At 46.5% G+C, this 4,906-nt stretch overlaps 1 pseudogene across 1 annotated transcript in view; it reads right to left on the bottom strand.

The window, feature by feature from the left end:
* Positions 1 to 383: 383 nt before the first annotated feature.
* The window catches only part of LOC145492621 (uncharacterized), a 5,959-nt pseudogene continuing 1,436 nt past the window's right edge, over positions 384 to 4,906 (bottom strand). The window contains exon 2 of the transcript XR_014050039.1: positions 384 to 1,483. The product of XR_014050039.1 is annotated as an uncharacterized LOC145492621 (transcript). The remainder of the gene's footprint in view (positions 1,484 to 4,906) is intronic.

Here is a 4,906-nt window from a genome sequence, read left to right as displayed (position 1 = left end):
ATTCGTTGATATTGCCTATGAGTGTGGTCATCCTTTGACCATACGAAACAGCGTTGTCGCAATAAAACGATGAATTGAAGTCTTGCTACCATTGTTTATTATCTATATATATATATATATATATATATATATATATATATATATATAAAACACACACAAAGGTTTTTACAAGTAAACTGTTTTTTGTGTACCAAACTAAATATATACATATACTTTGTTCTGGCAAAATGGTGGCTAAGAACGACTGAATATATACGTACTCGGAAATAAAATTATGCTGTTTGGTTTCTCGTTAAAACATTACGTAAGAATGACGCGTGTCTGTTCAAATTGTGACAAAACCACGTCACAAAGTCAAAGCAAAACAGAAAAAAGTGTAATTTTCATAACCAACTTACAATCTCTCCATTACAGACAGCAAGAAGGGCCATTGCGTCACTGCTTGATGGTGTAATTAACCTTTTTAATGAGCACTGGCATTCATGAGTCATTTCCTTTATTTTTGACATTAGAACAGCTTTGGAATCTCTAGATTTAAATGGGAGCTCGAAGAAAGTACAGCTTTCATCAGCATGGAAACAGTAAAATAGTTCAATTTTCTCTTCTTGACGTAGTCACACAAGTCATAAAAGTCACAGATAATCGGATGCGTTAAGCCAATTTCTGTTACAACTGATTCGACGGTGGTCATGTGACTCACTTCTTTCTCGTCAATTGATTCCTCGTCAGATTTATCGTCACCGCGGTGCTCGGAGACGAACCTGCCCGTCTCCTTCTCGAGGAGGACAAACGGGAGAAAAATCCTTGTATTTGGGCTTCGGTTAGCCACTCTTCCCGAGAAAACAGGCGTTCCCCGTTTTACCCCATCGCTTTCCTCATATGTTGCGGGACTTGTCGCGGATCCTCTCTCCTTTCCGGATTTTTCACCAATTTCAAACTTGGAGGTGAGACACTGCCTTACTTTCTCTAAGAAGCGAACGGCGCCACCTTTTGGTTTATTAAGTGCCCATCCTTCACGTAAATTCGACTGGAAAGGTTCGCTACCTTGTCTCTCGATAACATTGGTACTGTCGTCTTCTGAAAGAGTAAGGGGTGAGAATTTTTCAACCCAGTCTCGTTTGAGTTTGTCGTACACACTCTCTCTATGTTGTCCAACAGATATGTGCACCTCCATTTCTTCGTCACCATTTCTTCGGAATGTCCTAGCACATGCTGGTTCTGGGCATTCCAACACTAGCCCCAATTCACAGCTGCTTTCCGCATCACAACTGTCACGCGCGCTTCCATGCGTTACTCTTGGAGTGAAGCCAAAATTCTCCTGTTCTGTTGTGAGATCGGTGGCGCCTTGATGCTTAATTAATGTAAATTTCATCCCACGGAATGAGTTTGCCAGGGCCAACTTGGAATGCCTTCCACACTCTGAGCCCGTCTTGTTGATACGAAAAGTCGTGCATGGCACTGAATTGCTGGAGTTTCTTGATATCTAAATCTTTCTTAAATAATAAAGTGTATTATCGTTTGTCTCACGATGTAGTCACTTGAGATGTAGATCGCGACGTTTCGACTGCTTACTGCTAGTCTTCTTCAGGCGATAAGGTCGACTGATTGCACGGTATCATTTATATCACAAAGGTCGGCTGTGATTGGTGCATTTCGATCCGCCTATTGTTCCATTGTTCCGGCGAGTAGCTGTTCCCTCAGTGGTCCGCTGTTGTACCGTTCTCCTGTTGTTGTGTTTCTTGATCGTGGGTATCCATGCTTCAGGAATTTCAATTCCACTATCCCTGTTGATGTTGTTAGGGTGAAGTCTTATGTGAATAGCTTCCTTGACCCTACGTGTGTACCAGTGAGGATCTCGATCAATAAACTTGACCTCATTCCAGATAGGATAGTGGCCGGTCTCGTGGGTGTGTTCAGAAACGGCGGAGGTCTGGGTACGGACGAGTCGTATATCCCTGTCGTGTTCTTTGATCCTCTCCTGCATAGATCTCCCTGTTTCCCCGATGTAGACTTTGCCGCACTCACAGGGAATCCTGTAGACAACACCATCTTGTTTAGCCGGGTTGACGGTGTCCTTTGGTCGCACTAAGTGTGACCGAAGTGTCGTGTCGGACTTAAAGACGGTGCGAATGCCTTGTTGTTCTAGGCAGCGGCGGAGAGACTCCGAAACTCCTTGGACATAAGGTAAAACGGCGGTGAATTTAAATTCCGCGGCAGGCTCTCTTCTTGGGGCTGTTCGTGCCTTTGTGATCTTCTGTACAAAAGAGGAGGGATATCCGTTAGAAACAAGTACAGATGACAGATGTTTCTTCTCTCCAGCGATTAATGATGGTTTGGTGACGAGACGTTTAGCCCGGTCGTACAGACACTTCACAATACCGCGCTTTACTGACTGAGGGTGGTGTGAATCATACGCTAGGTACTGATCAGTATGTGTTGGTTTCCTGTAGACACTGGTGGTAAGGCGGCCATCAGGTTCTCTGTAAACTGACGTGTCGAGAAAGGCGATCTTGTTGTTGTTCTCGATCTCCATGGTGAAACGGATTGATGGTTGTTGACTGTTCAGGTGTTGCAGGAAGACGTCAACTCTATCCCGATCCAGGATGGTGAAAGTATCATCTACGTAGCGTTTCCAGATCTTAGGCTTGCAAGGTGCGGACTCTATTGCTTGTTCTTCAAATATCTCCATGTAGAGATTAGCAATAACCGCGGATACAGGGCTCCCCATGGCTGTGCCGTCTCGTTGTTCGTAAATCGATCCGTTGTACTGGAAGTACGTAGATCTTAATACGAAATTCAAGAGGTCCGCGATTTGAACTGGTGTAAGTGTAGTGCAGTCAGCCAGGCCTGCGTCGTTCTCCATTTTTTGTAGCGCGGCTTGTACGGCGCCCTCGATCGGTACGTTGGTAAACAGTGACTCTACGTCGAAAGACACCATGATCTCGTGGTCCTGGATCTTCTCCCTGGCGATGGTGGAGGCGAAGTCAGTTGAGTTCTTCACTGTGAAGTTCGAGTTACCTGCAAGAGGAGATAATACGTTAGCCAAGAAAGCAGACAGGTCGTATGCAAAGGTGTTGACACACGACACAATTGGCCTAAGCGGTGTGTCGGCCTTGTGGATCTTCGGCAAACCATAGATCCTAGGTGGTTGTTTGTGTCGGGGTCTGATCTTATTATAAACCGCCTCTGATATGTGTCCACTCCGTTTCAGGGTTAGCAGCTTCTCAGATAGCTTCCGGGTCAAGCGGTCTGTCGGATCTTTGTTGAGCAGCTGGTACGGTCCGGAATCAATTAGCGCTGACATTTTTGCGTGGTATGTGTCAGCGTCCTTTTGCTCGACATTGACCAGAAATATGGGCGCACAGCCCTAAGGTTGATTCGTCGACATGAGCGTTGCTCAGGCAAGCTCGCACGCTATACCAACCATCTCACCTTTCTCACAAGGTGTATTAAGAACCACATTGTTCCAAGAGATCTGCAAGTTCGGCCGCCAGTTCCCACCAGAGGCGCACGCAGAGTCGCTGAACTAGCATCCATGAGATTCCTGAGGGAAAGAATCAGACTGACGCAGAGAGCCAAGGCAGATACGAAGAAAGAAGCCGAATCAACAGCACAGACCATAACATCTGCTCTTTCTACGGATGAAGCTGCAGAGGTACTCGACAAGGTTAAATCCACTGCCCAGCGAGTCTTTAATACCACCAAAGACCGTCAACAGCGCAAGTTTGAGAAACTTTTGCGAGAGAAACAGTCTTCTGTTGCTCCTACAACTTTTGTTGACAAAACAAAATGGGTTATCAACTTGTCATCCAGGACCCTTAACGAAGCTGAAGTGTCTTTACTGAAGAAAGGTCTAAATTTCGCCGTGACTCCTACGAGCGTTCCAGCCACCGAGATCATCGCCAAGATTGAGTCAGCAGTCAGGCCACTAGATGCGGAGCGAGCAGACACAGTCCTTCAACAGGCACAACCACCCACGCCCAACATCACGAAGGAACAGCAGGAGGCTCTTAAAAGCTTAAAAGAGGACAACTCCATCATGGTCCTTCCGGCCGACAAACGACGCGCCAGCGTAATCCTGGACGCTAACACATACCACGCAAAAATGTCAGCGTTAATTGATTCCGGACCGTACCAGCTGCTCGACAAAGATCCGACAGACCGCTTGACCCGGAAGCTATCTGAGAAGCTGCTAACCCTGAAACGGAGTGGACACATATCAGAGGCGGTTTATAATAAGATTAGACCCCGACACAAACAACCACCTAGGATCTATGGTCTGCCGAAGATCCACAAGGCCGACACACCGCTTAGGCCAATTGTGTCGTGTGTCAACACCTTTGCATACGACCTGTCTGCTTTCTTGGCTAACGTATTATCTCCTCTTGCAGGTAACTCGAACTTCACAGTGAAGAACTCAACTGACTTCGCCTCCACCATCGCCAGTGAAGAGATCCAGGACCACGAGATCATGGGGTCTTTCGACGTAGAGTCACTGTTTACCAACGTACCGATCGAGGGCGCCGTACAAGCCGCGCTACAAAAAATGGAGAACGACGCAGGCCTGGCTGACTGCACTACACTTACACCAGTTCAAATCGCGGACCTCTTGAATTTCGTATTAAGATCTACGTACTTCCAGTACAACGGATCGATTTACGAACAACGAGACGGCACAGCCATGGGGAGCCCTGTATCCGCGGTTATTGCTAATCTCTACATGGAGATATTTGAAGAACAAGCAATAGAGTCCGCACCTTGCAAGCCTAAGATCTGGAAACGCTACGTAGATGATACTTTCACCATCCTGGATCGGGATAGAGTTGACGTCTTCCTGCAACACCTGAACAGTCAACAACCATCAATCCGTTTCACCATGGAGATCGAGAACAACAACAAGATCGCC

Source organism: Orbicella franksi, chromosome 7 (assembly GCF_964199315.1).
Source record: "Orbicella franksi chromosome 7, jaOrbFran1.1, whole genome shotgun sequence".
Lineage (NCBI taxonomy): Eukaryota > Metazoa > Cnidaria > Anthozoa > Scleractinia > Merulinidae > Orbicella > Orbicella franksi.
The sequence above is the reverse complement of the archived record's forward strand: the minus strand, read 5'-3'. Positions and strand labels throughout refer to the sequence as shown.